The sequence below is a fragment of the Lissotriton helveticus genome, chromosome 8 (genome assembly GCF_964261635.1).
Source record: "Lissotriton helveticus chromosome 8, aLisHel1.1, whole genome shotgun sequence".
NCBI classification, from domain to species: domain Eukaryota; kingdom Metazoa; phylum Chordata; class Amphibia; order Caudata; family Salamandridae; genus Lissotriton; species Lissotriton helveticus.
Genome location: NC_136069.1, coordinates 1,187,604,558 through 1,187,620,286, shown reverse-complemented (window position 1 = coordinate 1,187,620,286; position 15,729 = coordinate 1,187,604,558). Strand labels below are relative to the sequence as shown.

The window sequence follows — 15,729 nt, the reverse complement described above, 5'->3', positions numbered from 1 at the left end:
TGAATTAAGGTTGTAGTAAAACCAAAATTGATAGTAATTTAGAAAGTAAAAGGGGTGAAAAGCAAAGTTTACACATTTTGCTACACAGTTCTAATGGTCCCTGCCATGAAGGTTCCCCTATATAGGTCCTGCAGTAGTAGCCCATCTGGTTTGCCTGTATCCTGTTCCTACGGCAGTGCCATGTGGACGCTTTGGGTACGCGCAAGGAACTGTTCCCTTGTGCCGATACCCGGGGAGGGTTCCTGGAGCTCACATACACTCAACAATACTCATTCAGTTCGAGGTGAGTGACTAAAGGTACAACGCTATTATTGGCAAACATAATGAGATCCGTAAAATACACTCTCTTATATTTACCAAAGGGGCCTGTCTGAGTCTGTGTTAGCCCCGCAGGTTTGTTCGCGGCCAGCAATCATTTTAGGCTCCCGCGTCAAAAATGCATGGCTGCCAGTTGCTAGTCGGCGGAAATTGAGAAAATGAACCACATGAATGTGGTTAGATAAACTCAATTCTAAAAATCGGGGTGACCCAGTGGTCTGCCGAATCTCGTGGCCAATTGGATAATATTTGTCGGAGGTGACCGGGAGGATCTCTTTGGGATGTCGTGCATTTCATTTGACTCTAAGTAGAGTACGTGGCTCAGGGGACAAAAAAGTAGGTATGTGTTGCTGTGTTGGTGAATGTGCTGAACTCAACTGTTGACATGGTGGTGTATTCTACTGACATAGCCATGTCTGTGGGGTGGTCTTAGTGCCCATGTGAAATCCCGTGATTAGTGTAGTACGTGAACAGCAGATGTTATACGAATGGTATTCGGAGAAGGGAAAATTGCAGACATATATATATATATGCAAATAAAAAGTTTTTGCCATGCAAGGAGATGCCACACATTTGATAACAGTCCCTCCGTTTTAATGAGGGCAACAGTCACGTAACATTCACCACCATCATCGGCATTGCCAAACATGTTTCGGGCATCCCGCTCTTGTTCACTGGCTGCAACACAAAGTCCCGGCATCTGTGTGGACTATATATATTTATATATACATACAATATAAAGAAAAGAAAATTATTAGAACTAAAAACATAATACAGGACTAGAAAACATAAAAGAATATTGAATAATACAATATTTTTTACCAAATTAAAAAAAAAATCTTACCTGCGATATTTTTCCCAATCATTTTATTTTCATAATTTTTCTCGGAACTTAGTATACCATGATATTTTTAGAATGATATTAGGTTGATCACTGATGGAAAAAAAAGTCTGAGTCAATACTGTATCGCTCTGATCACATGGCCCTAAATTTGATAAATATGCTGGGTAGACCACCAAACATACACGTGTATGGATTATGGAGTGTGAAATATTAAGTCAGGGCTGAAGCTCAAATGATGTACAGAAAGCATACAGGGTACAGAGATTAATTGTAGCAAATTCGGCAAATCCATAATTATGCGGAAAAAGCCGCTGCCACAATTCCTATAATTCCAATGGCCCTGTTTATAGTGTCCATGTGTAGCTTTAACTACTATGCACAACATTTGTGTAAGAAATGTTATATACAAAACGAATTGAGAAATAATGATGAAATGATAGATGTATTCTGGCCCAGGCAACGAAGGCATGCACTCAAGTGCTTTGGGATAAACATCCAGGGCAACGTTACTGTGAGTGTGCTGTGCAATGAGAAGTTCATCAAAATTACTGAAGATGGCGCCCTTTCCCAAATAATTATTTTCTTATGAGAGCCACAAGAAGTCCATTTGTGTGCGAAGCTTCTGCGGCACAAAGGGAGGCCAGCGGTATAATGCGTGACACCTTCTGGTTCAAATCTCTTTATCGGTGCCGAGCAGTAAATAGCATATCTGTAAACTCGTGGAAATAACATGTATTACACATTTGAAAATCCCACACTCTTCGGCCCAGATTCTAAAAGGTTTAGCCTCGAGCTAGCGTTACATTTTTAATGCTAACCCGACGCCTAACCCGTTTTGGAATTCACAAACCTACACAAATACATATTTGCGGTGGTTTCTACGGAGAAGTAACACAAAGGAGCATGAATAGCTGCTTCACATTACTTTGCGTTAAGGGGTGGTACATGGGCGTTCCAATGCTTTAAATGGGAAAAAATAAGTGCAGGTACTCTTAAAATGAGCTATGAGTCTAGCAAGTAGGCGGGGCTAGGGGACGGGGCTAAAGACAAGACATATAAGGCACTTCTTCTATGTGGCCGAATACTTATATATTCTTGATTGCGCACTCCAGCAACAAGCAGTAGACAAGGAAAAAGGGATAACCAATCCAAAATTCTGTTCCATGTGTCCATACAGGTCCTTTGGCTGTTCAGCAGTGCCCATAACCGATAGGGTTTCGGGGATGATAGACAATCACACAGTACCAAAAGACTTGATTTCTTAAATTGAGTGTGCTCTCAGTGTTGTTTATTACCTGTATGTTTGCAGTCTCATTACTGTATTTAAGAGGGTACCCAGGTTGGCATCAGGTGTGGTCAATGCTATGTTTGTGATCTAGTATGATATTGAAGCAGGATCGGCCAGTGGTAAACCTCAAATCAACATGGGGCAATGGGGCAAACCTTAAACACCAAACACCCCAAATAAGTGAAATATCAAGAAATTAGAGCTCCAGAAATAAGGAATCCAGAGAGTCTGCAGCAAATAATGCATTTTCAATACAACAAGTCTTTCATCATTTTAGAGTTAGAGCTACTGACGTAAATTACAATGTCTTTTACTTATGGCTGCGTTTTAGTTTTTAGTGTAGTGGATGAATGTGGTGTGGAATGGAATTATGTGGTTTGTATTTGAATTGTTAGTTGTGGAATTGTGTGTGGTGGATTTTTGTAGTGGAATTATGTGGCAGGGTGTGCAGTGGAGAAGTATTATGTGAATTACAGACACTGGGACACACAGATAGTACGAGTGGCTAAACTAAAGCGAGAGAGAGAGAGAGAGAGAGAGAGAGAGAACGCAAATAACAAGGAGATAGATCTACCAAGTTTGGGCACTTGAGAGGGTGATAGAACACCCGGAAGGTAGAACACGGAAAACAAAGGAGTCACTAGGCATGTGGAGATAGTGAGACCTTGAACATTTGTGAGGGAGAGAGAGCGAACAGTGGTGCTGTATGCTATAGGACATGGTTAGTGAGTTTGATGAGGGGTGAGTTATCAGAGATTGTTCAAATATTAAGCGTTGACACTTTGTAAGCAGTAACTAAGCAATATTAACCTGTGCTGAGGAAAGGATTGCTGTCGCACTCCGGACCCATTTCCCACTAGTTGTGAGTGTGTGAAGTGAATAATATTAACACTTGTGTGGAGCCACGACCAGAACACGTACTGTAACTCAGTTCCCCATAAAATTAGAAATGGAATGTACGGGGTACGAGGAGGGTAGGTAAAGTGCCACGTTTAACTTGTGGCATCATGCCCAGGTGCATCGCTCAACATATAGAAGCTGGGATATTAGCAATTGAAAGGAAATCGACAACTAAACACCACCAAAACAGAAGTACTCATCATGGGCCAAAACCCCGACGCCTGGAGCGACACCTGGTGGCCCACCGCCCTCGGAAACCCGCCAACCCCCACAGACCACGCACGCAACCTGGGAATCATCCTGGACTCCGAGCTCAAAATGGACCGCCAGATCAACTCTGTCTCATCTTCCTGCTTCCACACCCTCCGCCTCCTTCGTAAGACCTTGAAATGGATCCCCCTTGAACACCGAAAGACAGTCACTCACGCCCTGGTCACCAGCAGACTCGACTACGGCAACGCACTCTATGCCGGAATAAACAAAAACCTCATCCGCAAGCTACAGAACATCCAGAACGCCGCCGCAAGACTGGTCCTCAACCTGCCAAAACACTGCCACATCTCCTAGCACCTGCGCAAACTCCACTGGCTCCCCGTCGAGGCGAGAATCACCTTTAAGATGCTCACCCATGCACACAAGGCCCTCCACGGCACCGGACCAGTATACCTGAACAGCCGACTCAAATTCCACGCACCCCAAAGGACCCTACGATCAGCCCAGCTCTCCTACGCCGTGGTCCCCCGCACCAGAAAGACCAGATCGGGAGGCCGCTCCTTCTCCTTCCTCGCGGCCAAAGCATGGAACGCCCTTCCGCTCCACCTCAGACAGACAACATCGCTCCCCATCTTCGCAAGAAACCTCAAAACCTGGCTCTTCGACAGATCCCCTCCTTGATGGAATGGAACCTGCACCCCCCACCCCCCACCCCTAGCGCCTTGAGACCCTTACGGATGAGTAGCCGCGCTTTAACAAACCCCTGATTGATTGATTGATTGATTATCAGAAAATATTGAAATTTTTAGCTCTGTGATTTATGCATCATGAGCTAGGGGACTGCAACCGGCGAAAGGAAGTCCATTGAAAGAGAATGTTGTAATGTTAAGCTTTGAGGCTTTAACAGCATGGGCTCTGAGATATTAACCATGGGAAATAGGTCCTTTGTTAGCTAATGTTGAAATGGTGAGCTGTGACAAAACATTAACTAAGCAAGCTCAAACCTGGCTGAGGAAAGATAGGCCTGCACTAGACAATATTGAAATATTGATCTCTGCGCCTTACACTGTGGGCCTGGGGTAGTTGTTACAGGATTCCAAGCGAAGGGCCGTAGGTGAAAGTTGAGTAGTGTGTGTCCTACTGTATAGGCTTGGAACTTGAAACCTACGTGAGTGGAAAATGTCCTCCAGTTAATGTGAAAATGCTAGACCGTAAGCTTAACACACATGTTGTCTTCTAATCACCCTGCTGTCCTCCAAGTGCAATTTCAAAATGAAGCAATGGTGCCAGACTAAACATGGATTGGCATATTTATGACAGGGGTTATATTTAACACAAAAAAAGAACAGGAGGCTCTGATGTTGTGTAGGGTTTACTTTATGCATGTAGGCGCTGTTAACAAGGCTGTCTTTTGAAGTCCCACAATCGTTTGAGCTTTTAGGCGCTTAATACTAGCCTGAAGGACGTGGTGTGGAGTGCTGCCAGAAGCTTTAGACCTGCTTGTTAGAGAGCGGACATGTGCCCTGCACCCCAGAGACAGTCTGTATTTGTGTGAGAGAGCATGTGCCTGTACTACGAAGGTGTGCACATGAGAGGAGGAGTATCCTTCCTGTACCTTAGGAAGCGAGAGACATGTAGCACTAGCAACTTAGAGAGAGAACACGAGTTGTGTACGTTACTGATTGAGAGACCGTGCTGTAGAACGTGGGAGAGTGAACCCTGTAATTAAGAAATAAACTGTACGCCTGAGAGGCAGGCAGACCCTGCCCCAAAGAAAGTAGCTGGACCAGCACTCCATACAGAGCCAGTATTTGAGAGAGATAAGAGAGGGAGCCTGTGGCTTGTACCTTGGAGAGGAAGAGAGCATGCACTCTGCCTTAAGAGAATATACGGTGGCTGAAAGAGGTGTGATGGGCCTTGGAGAGAAGGAATAGTCAGTCTTTTGATAGAGAGAGACAACTTGCACTTTAGAGAGAGCGAGAGAGGAAAAAAAGATGTGTGTGTATGTGAGAGGAAGAGAAAGAAAGAAACTGGGAGTGCAGTCTGTGCCCAATGAAGATTAGAAAGAGAGGTCAAGTGTGTATGTGTGTTAGTGTGAAGGAGAGAGGCAGAAACAGAGATATGTGTGTGTGAGAGAGAGAAGGAAGAGAGATAATGGAACGTGCATGTGAGGTAAAAGTATGTTTGTGCATGAAAGAGAGGGAGAGAGAGCCAGTGAGAGACCGTTTACTACGTACTTTAGGGGCAAACTGCACCTCATTGAGGGAAAGTGGTGGAGTAAACAAGTCTATTAGTCTTACAAAGGCACTTAAATACAGCTAAACAGGTCTGGCTTGTGGCAACTAATGCCGGCCCTTTTCGCCTAACAATTTTATTTCTTTTGTCATTTTATTACAAATAAGGGACACGTTTGCTGGCTGCATGGTCTTTTTTTTGCCTACGAGTAAAGAGTAGGGACACAAGCTTTACAAAAACAGTGGCAACTTTCCCAAAATTGTTAAAAAGTAATTTGAACTTCCGAAACAAACGTGCTCACTAAAGCATACTATAGTAAGAAAGCCTCCGAACACAGGCCGACAGACAGTCGCACAAAACACTCAAGTGGGATAAAGGCCATTTTACACCCATTGTCTCCCGTGGCTTTCTTAATTGCTGCTATTGCTGCTGTCGGCGGGATGCCTGTATTCAGTGTGTGCACAAATGCACACCATGGTGTGAATGTGATTGACAGCTCAGGGCCTGAACGGGCCCTGCGCTGTCAAACACAGCGTGGTTGTGTACACCGGACATTATGTAGATAAGCCCTGCTAAATAGTTTGAAGGTGGCTCCACTTGGGCTACAGAGGAGCTTTGGCTGTCAGACAGCCTTGTATGTCCGCGTGAGCCAAAGCAACTATGAGCCTGTCTTTGATGAGTACCGGTACTCTAACTTGGCAGCTGGGAAGTGCCGGTACTCAGAGCGGTAAACATGAGAAGTGCCGGTACTCAGTACCGGTGAGTACCGGCCCATTTAAAGCACTGGGGCGTTCCCATGCAACCACCTAGGCTTTTTGACGCTAAACCCGATTCACTAACATCAGAGGAAAGGGTTTAGCACCAAAAATGAATGCAGCTGAAAAGCAGGCGTTAAACGGAGTTTACATTTCTACGCGCCTGTCCGACTTTGCATGCGTGCTGCACTGTGCAGAACACATACGAAGTAGAAAAGGCTTTTGGATATATCTAAGCAAAGTATTTTGTACATGACAAAACCTATACTAGCCTCAGGCATGCCTTGGCGCTAAGGTGTGTGCCTGGCGCACAGTAGCTGAAATCAGCACCGGTGCTAGGAAGAGGGTAGGAGAGAGTATTTATCTGTGAATGTGGCGCTCTCCTGTTCTCTCCCTGTCACACAGCGCAGCCTCTTAGGAGGTGTGCTGCATTGTGTGACTGTGTTCAGAATCTGAGCCCCTCTTTTTTTAAATTGTTTGCACCTGGTTTCTTTTGGGGGTAGAATGTCACGCAAAGCTAGGTGTGCAACTTTAGTAGATTTGACCTTGTGCTCAATCCAGTTTGCGTGGCTTAGTAAAAAGCAGTAAGGCAGGGAGGGCATAGTGCTTCCTTGCACTACTGTGCATCAGGGAGGTGTTCCATAGATAGAGCATGAACGTTCCTGTGTATCCACCAATGTATTATTTTTTTTCCAGAGTTTTAAATAGTGCGAACTCGACTCGAGACATCGGGTATCAGAGCGTTTACATGAGCACCAATTTCCTTCCAGATGAACACATTTATTTTTGTTAGGCACAGGGAGATTAAGTGATTTGCCCAGAATCACAGGATGTTCAGCGTCATTGCCGAGACTCGAACCCGGTTCCCCAGGTCCGAGGTTGACCGCTCTAGCCGTAAGGCTACATCCTCTCCCCATGGATTCTGATGCAAACCCAGATTTACTACAGTCAGTAAACCTAGGTTTGAGCCAAAATGGTGCATTTTCCAGAGAGAGTCATAGCTAGGATTAATGTCTTAATTTCTCCTCATTAGTTCCTCTTTCCTATGTGCTGCATTTTTGTGCACTACACATAGAAAGAGGAACATGATTTTAAGGATTGTTTTGGAGGAAGAAAGTATTCCTTCTTGCACCAAAACAATCCTTCTGGTAACGCAGGCACATTCGTGCCATGTTTCAAGTGTGCCTGCATTGACGCTAGGCAGTCACAAGGGCTCCAGCAATAGGAGAGTACTGAACTGCACCATTTGTTTGTAAATATGGGTCCGCTCAGTTCTCTCCCTTGTACGCTACACAGACCAGCAACTTTCCTTGCTGCGTTTTGTTGCATGAAATCTTAGTAAATATGCCCATGTGCAAAAATTGGCTGATACTGCATTGCGCCACTTTGCGCTCTATAGGGCATATTTACAAGCCCCTAATGCCACCTTGTAAATATGTTCCTTACCCCTGCAGTCTGTTGCAGCACAGGGGCATGCAATAGGTGTTGCTGTGGGCATTCCACCGCAGTACCCATTGCTTTTTGACGCCGCCCCGTATGAACAAGGCTGGGGCAGCGCCAAAAATTATCTGGTCTTATAATGGTGATATGAAGAGAAATTAATAATTTCTCCTCATTTTTTGCTCTTTCCATGGGTCATGCATTCTGCAGCACACATAGAATGAGCAAATCACCACTATTGAATGGGTATGTGCAGCAAGGTGTCCCTTCCTGTACATAAACAATCACCCCTGCAGCGCAGGCACCCTTTCAACATGGTGCAAGGGTGCCCGCGTTGGCGCTAGGCAGCTTTTTTAACACCAGCACTAGGGGAAATGCATGGGTGGACCGTATTTTTGAAAATAAAGCGCATCCCTGTGTTTTGAAAATGTTGGAGCGCTGCTTTTCCAAATTTGGCGTAACACCACTGTTGGACCTGAGGGTCTCCAAGTCACATAGCGTAGCTTGGCACTAAGTGGGAAGGCTTATCTCAAAGGTACATGTGTTAAGTTTGCGTCACACCCTGCATCAACTCAGCGTCCATCCACTCAAAAACAACACTACACCAATTATTTAGGAAAATACGGGTCGCTTTATAAAATAATCTTTAGCAGTTTCTTTTAACTTCTAGCACAGTCTCCCTTAAATACAGTATATATCTCTGTTGTCAATTTTTGGGCTAATCACAATTACACAAAGCAGCATTAAATCTTTTCTTCCTTCTTCAATTCAGTAACACTAGGATGGTACTTGCAACTTGAGCATTGAGTATAGATTCTACAGCTTCATTTAGGATCCACAGAATAAATTCACTCCCCCGTGTGACAGGTACAAGGACAGGCAGTAAAAGTTACATTTATCTTATACCCAATTTTTGTTGTTCTCGAGTCCCAAGGGGATGTTGACCCTCACAGAATCAGTTTCAGGCTCTAGAACCTTGATTAAGAGGAGTCGCCCTTCTCATCTGCTCCCCTCTTAATTTCCATACAGCCCTTTGGCCTCAATTCTCATGTACAGTGCATCATTTCCGTCAATTAACCCTCCGTTTTCGTTATACTGCCCTCTACCCTTCCCACAGTGTAACGCTCTCCTCCAGGAAGACTCCCCTAGAGGAAACAACAGGTTATTCAAAGTGTCACTCACTCGTGGCGTCCGGGTAGTCTATTTGCCAACACAGTCTGAAGAGGAGTTGCCCCAAACCTGCTGCTGTCCTTCTGGCCCTTTTCTTGTCGACTGACAGCCTGCCCGGCAGTCTCTGCAGACGGGTTCAGTGGCTCTCCCCTCCCTCCGTTCAACACCAAAGCCCTCTCAGGTTCAGGGGCTCCGCTTCCCCCCTCACGGTCTTACCGCGTAGATGATGATCTCGTCCGTTTACCACTCGCTCCAGCTGGAGCCTCGATGTCCCTGAGATCCCGGCTCTGGTATAATTCCGACCCCCGTGCTGCACGATGCAATGCAGCTTGCGGGGTCGGAGCTCCGCCGCGACTTCCCCGGCGTTCCTCTCAACTCCAAGTCCCGCCCTCCTCTCGTCCGTCAGAGGGGGAGGAACTGCGCAGGCCGGCCTCCTTCGGCTCTCGTCATCCGCCTTCCGGGTGCTCGCTCGCCTGCATCCGCTGTTCTCCTTAACGCTGGCCACTCGCTCACTGCCCGCTGACCCCAGATAAGCCGCCCAGCTAACTTCTCACCACAGGGGCCCAGGGAATCAGTGGCTGTAGTTCGATGACGGCGTGATCTCCCGCCAAACACTACCGGGTAGGTTTTAGCTTCATTCGGCTAATACTTCTCTCATGGAAGGGGCGAGGAAGGGTTTAACCCCACGACCTTTAAGTCAACAGTTCAGGCGGGGACACTCCAGAGGAGGAGAGAGCGAAGACGGAACAATCCCCTAGTTATTCAGGACTTGTTCCAACCGACTTTCCTAGCCAATTTACGATGTTCTCATAAAGGAAGGTTGATGGCTTCAGAAGTCTTTAAGTAAAGTGGAGCTGTCAGGGCTCAGTCAGTAGGCAGGGGGCTACATCAACAAGGTAGGGCTGCTGAACAAAAGGTCAGACTCTCTCCTAACGGTGCGCTTGCCTCCCCACTCTAACGCTTCACTCCTCACCAACAGCATCTCAAAATGGCTGCCCAACATTCCGCCTTTTATAGGCTGACCCCAGAAGGTCCAGAGGGTTCTGGAACATTCCTATACTAACCTATGGGTCCAGTCCCTAAGGTGGCAGTTGTGGCAGTTGCTGTCCACCATTTTGTGGGTTGTGAATCTAGACAGGAAGGCGCCAAGGCCTCAAGAAAAGACTATGAGGGCAAGGAACACCTAACCCCTAGGCCAACACCTCAAAAAATCTAGTGGACATCAAAAGAATGAAAGGTTATGAGGGGCAGAAAGGGGACAAAATAAATAATTAATAGGAGGGGCTACCCAAAGGGCAGACAGGTCTAACACACGTCCCCCCCAGATGAAAGTGGGGAGAGCTACCCAACCCCTTGGGAGTCCTCATCACTAAGGCGGAAATACCTAGAGAGACCGTCTGCATTGGCGTGGTCCACTCCAGGCCGATGTTCCACCCGGAAGTCCATTCCCTGTAGGGAGATGGACCATCTCAACAGCTTGGGATTCTCCCCCTTCATTTGCATCAGCCAACGAAGAGGTCGGTGGTCAGTCTGAACCAGGAAGTGCGAGCCAAACAGGTATGGCCGCAACTTCTTCAGAGCCCATACCACCGCAAAAGCTTCCCGCTCAATTGCACTCCACTTCTGTTCCCGGGGAAGCAGTCTCCTGGACAGGAAGACTACAGGCTGATCCAGACCCTCTTCATTGAGTTGCGATAACACTGCCCCAATGCCATGCTCGGATGCGTCTGTCCGGACAATGAACTCCTTGGAGAAGTCTGGGGCCCTCAGGACCGGTGCTGCACACATTGCCTGTTTCAGTTTCACAAAGGCTTGCTGACAAGCCTCTGTCCAGACTACCCGTCGAGGTTGTTTCTTGGATGTGAGCTCCGTGAGGGGCGCTACAATAGTGCCATACCCGTTCACAAAGCGACGGTAGTAACCTGTGAGGCCCAGGAAGGCTCGGACCTCAGTCTGGGTCTTGGGGGGTTCCCAGGCCATGATCGCCTCAATCTTCGCCTGGAGGGGCTGCACTGTTCCCCTACCCACCAAGTGGCCTAGGTACACAACCGACCCCTGCCCAATCTGACATTTGCTGGCCTTGATTGTCAAGCCAGCCTGTTTCAGGGCCTGGAGAACAGCTTGCAAGTGACGCAAATGGTCCTCCCAACTGCTGCTGAAGACGGCAATGTCATCCAGGTAAGCAGCGGAGAAAGCCTCCATTCCAGAGAGGACCTGGTTCACCAGCCGCTGAAAAGTGGCAGGGGCGTTCTTGAGCCCAAAAGTCATCACACAGAACTGGTAGTGTCCCTCAGGTGTGGAGAAAGCTGACCTTTCCTTTGCTCCATCTGTAAGGGAAATCTGTCAGTACCCTGAAGTAAGGTCAAAGGTACTCAGGTATTGGGCAGCTCCCAGCCGGTCAATCAATTCATCCGCCCTAGGGATCAGATGAGCATCAGTCTTGGTTACTGAGTTCAGTCCCCGGTAATCCACACAGAACCTCAGTTCTGGAGTGGTGCCTGGTGGGGCAGCTTTTGGTACTAACACCACCGGGCTGGACCAGGGGCTACTGGAAGGTTCAATGACTCCTTGCTCCAGCATCTTGGTAACCTCACCGTAGATGCTGGCCTTCACCTTGTCTGACAGCCGGTAGGTCTTTGACTTCACTGGTGGGCTGTCTCCTGTGTCCACATCATGGGTACACAGGTGGGTCCTTCCCGGGACAAGGGAGAACAACGTAGAGTACTGCTCCAATATCTGGCGGCAGTCCCCCTGCTGCTCAGGAGTTAGGGATGGGGAGAGAATCACTCCCTCCATCGACCCATCCTTTTCCTGAGACGAAAAAAGGTCAGGGAGAGGTTCGCTTTCTGCTTCCTCTCTTCCATCAGTCACCATCATCAAGATGACCTCGGGCCTCTCATGGTGGGGTTTGAGGCGGTTAGCATGCAACACCCGTAGGGGCTGTCGAGGGGTCTTAAGGTCCACCAGGTAGGTGGCCTTACCCTTCTTCTCTAACACCTCAAAGGGGCCTGTCCAGCGATCCTGAAGAGCGCTTAACTCTCCAGGTTCCATCACCCACACTTTCTGTCCAGGCTCCAACTCTACAGGGTGAGAGTTGCGGTCATACCACTCTTTCATCACTGCTTGGCTGGCTTCCAAGTTGTCAGAAGCTTGCTTCCACAACTTTGCCATTTGGCTCCGGAAGGCCAGCATATAACTCACCACATCCCGGGGAGGCTTTCTGGGAGACTTTTCCCATCCGTCCTTCACCAGGCTGAGAGGTCCACGCACAGGGTGCCCATACAGAAGCTCGAAGGGGCTGAAGCCCACTCCTTTCTGTGGCACTTCCCTGTAGGAAAATAGCAAACAGGGTAGGAGGACGTCCCATTTCCTCCGCAGGCTCTCAGGCAGACTTCTTATCATTTCAAAAATCTTTGGGTTGTGACTGACAGTCACACCCTAGCCCGATGCACAGCTGTATTATGTTTCACTCCTATTCAAAAAATACTCTCAAACTTACTCCTTAAATGTATTAAATCTTAAACATGGTTTTATTCACCAAATTGTTCACCAGATTATTTTTCTGTAATTGTCACATTCAAATCATGATTCTTTTCAACATTCAATGTTTACACTTAATCTTTGGTGTGAATTCAGTCACACTTTAACACAGACATAAGTTTGAGTGTTCAACTTCATCTGGCTTCTGGTGATTTGCACGTCCAAAAATGATATTTCTTTATCGTTAATCAAATGCGAAAATGTGATCCTGGGATTTTTTCGATTCAATTCCTGAATATTTTCCACTTTTATGTGTAAGGATTTGTGATTATGGTAACTTGGTGGTAGATTTGAGGCCTGAACGTGCCCATAAGCTTAAACTAATTTTGAAAAGTGAAGAGAGTAACACAAATTATTTAATCTTTTTTCGTAGGAAGGCCCCCGAAGAAGGGACAGGGTCCCGAAATGCATCGGGCCAATTTAAGCTTTTGTTTTACGCTTTTGTTCTCGGTTTAAAATGTACATTTTTATGGGCTGTGTTAAAGTGTGACTGAATTCACACCAAAGATTAAGTGTAAACATTGAATGTTGAAAAGAATCATGATTTGAATGTGACAATTACAGAAAAATAATCTGGTGAACAATTTGGTGAATAAAACCATGTTTAAGATTTAATACATTTAAGGAGTAAGTTTGAGAGTATTTTTTGAATAGGAGTGAAACATAATACAGCTGTGCATCGGGCTAGGGTGTGACTGTCAGTCACAACCCAAAGATTTTTGAAGTATAGGAGTGACAGGGGGAAAGGCAGCCCCATGGTTCCTGATAGCACGCAATAGTTGGAATAAACTACCCAGAGTAACAATTACTACAAACTCAAAAGTGTCAAATAAGGTGTGCCAAGGGCCGTCTATATTTTCAGACTTCTTATCATGCCTTTCAAGGTCTTGTTGAACCTTTCCACCAGACCATTGGCCTGGGGGTGATAAGGAGTGGTAAACCGGTAGGTAACTCCACACTCCTTCCACATAGCCCGCATATATGCTGACATGAAGTTGGTCCCCCTGTCGGACACAACCTCCTTGGGGAAACCCACTCGGGTAAAGATCCCCATCAGGGCCCTAGCCACTACAGGTGCAGTAACAGTCCTCAGAGGAATTGCCTCTGAGTACCGCGTGGCGTGGTCCACCAGAACCAGGATAAACCTGTGACCAGCTGTAGTTGGTGGATCCAATGGCCCCACACTGTTGATGCCCACCCTTTCGAAGGGGGTGCTAACGACAGGGAGTGGTTCCAGGGGAGCTTTCAGCTTCACCCCTGTCTTCCCACTGGCTTGGCAGGATACGCACGTCCGACAGTATGTGTCAGATGCCACTTTCATCTGAGGCCAGTAAAAGTGGGGGACAAGCCGGGCAAAGGTCTTGTCCTGACCTAAGTGTCCTGCCAAGGGAATCTCATGAGCCAATTCCAACAGAAAGGCTCGGTATCGTTGAGGGACTACCAAGGCCCGTGATGAACCGGGTAAAGGTACCTTGGGTTCACTGTAGAGGAGTCCGTCCTCCCAGTAAATGTGGTAGTGCCCTGCAACGTTCCCTGCTGCCTGGGCTTCGGCCTGTCGCCTCAGTCCCTCAAGGGTAGGGCACTCCTTCTGGCCCTTACAAAACTCCTCCCTGGTAGGCCCTCCTTCCACATGCCACTCAGCAGGGATAGGTAAGTCCTCCAGGGAGACTACTTCCTCCCCCACAGACTCCTGGTCCACCACCGCAGGTGGCCGATCTGTCTCTTGGGGCGTGGAAGCCGAAGCAGGCTTCTCCTGTCCTCCGTTCTTTCACTTTTTGGCAGCGGGCTGGGCCATTGTTCCAGGCTCCAGCCCAGGCGAACTCCCTCTCCGGGTAGTCGCAGACCTTGTGCTTGCACAGGCCCAGTCAGGTGTACCCAGCATCTCCGAATGAGTCCGGTATTCCGCCTCCTTCCAGACATTGTGCTCCATGTCATTTCCCAGCAGACAATCGACTGGCACGGCAGGGCTCACGGCAACTCGAAGTGAACCTGCAACCCCTTCCCACTCAAATGGAACCTCGGCCACAGGATAGTAGCCCAATCTGTCGTCAGCCATCACGGCGGGGTGGAGTACATGTGGAATCACCTGCTCTGGAGACACCAGTCGACTCCTTACCATAGTCATACTGGCTCCTGTGTCTCTCAGAGCCTCCCCTCTTTGGCCATTGATGGTGACCCATTGCCCATACTTTACAGTATTTGAGGGCACTTGGATCTTAGGAACCATCTCCCGATCTCCCAGGGACACTAAGGTGACACCCGCCCACTCACCCCCCTTATTTAAGGGCAACACCTCCCCGAGCACTACACTAGCTACTCCTGGGGCTTTTCCTCCAGTGGGAGGGGGTGGTCTCTTTGGGCACTTGACATCTCCCTTATAATGTCCAACACCACCACACTCAAAGCAGTGGACAACCCTTGGCTGCTGACTTTGGCCAGGATGAGGGTTTCTGGGCGGGTTAGCCTTAGGGGTGAATCCTGTTCCCTTACTCTGGAAACTATTTTGGGGACCTTTAGAGAACTCCTGCTTTTTATCTCCCCCCTCCTTCTTCTGGGGGGCGCCCTGTCCGGCTCTTTGGGAATCCCCTCCAGTCCCCTTTGAGGACACCCGGGTACTTGCCCAGATGTCAGCCTCCGCTGCAAGCTTTCTGGGGTTGGTCAGCTTGCTGTCTGTCATAGTTGTCACCCACTAGGAACCACGCTACAGGAGCGAAGATTTTCCCAACTCCCTGCCCCACACAGACTGCAGTGTGCCTGATATTACACAACAACCAACGACAGTCTGGGTCAGGGAAGAGAGAAGGGTAAAAAGAAAAACAAGGGGAAGGAATGGCATCAAAAAATCCAGGACTTCTCCAGCCTCACTATATCTCAGTTTCACCAAGTGACTGGATTCCCACACAGATGAATAATTCAAAAGTCCATGTCCGAAGACTCCAAAAAGCCGAGGTGATCTAAGGCTGGTACCGACAAAGCCATCCAAGGAAAGAATACCATGCAATTTGCCTTCCACTTGCAAATAGGGG

General features: G+C 47.7%; 1 long non-coding RNA gene across 1 annotated transcript in view; it reads right to left on the bottom strand.

The window, feature by feature from the left end:
* Positions 1-15,729, bottom strand: part of LOC144773223 (uncharacterized) — a 173,276-nt gene that overhangs the window by 95,057 nt on the left and 62,490 nt on the right. The window contains exon 2 of the long non-coding RNA XR_013599931.1: positions 1,163-1,252. This is a non-coding gene — a long non-coding RNA (uncharacterized LOC144773223). The remainder of the gene's footprint in view (positions 1-1,162; positions 1,253-15,729) is intronic.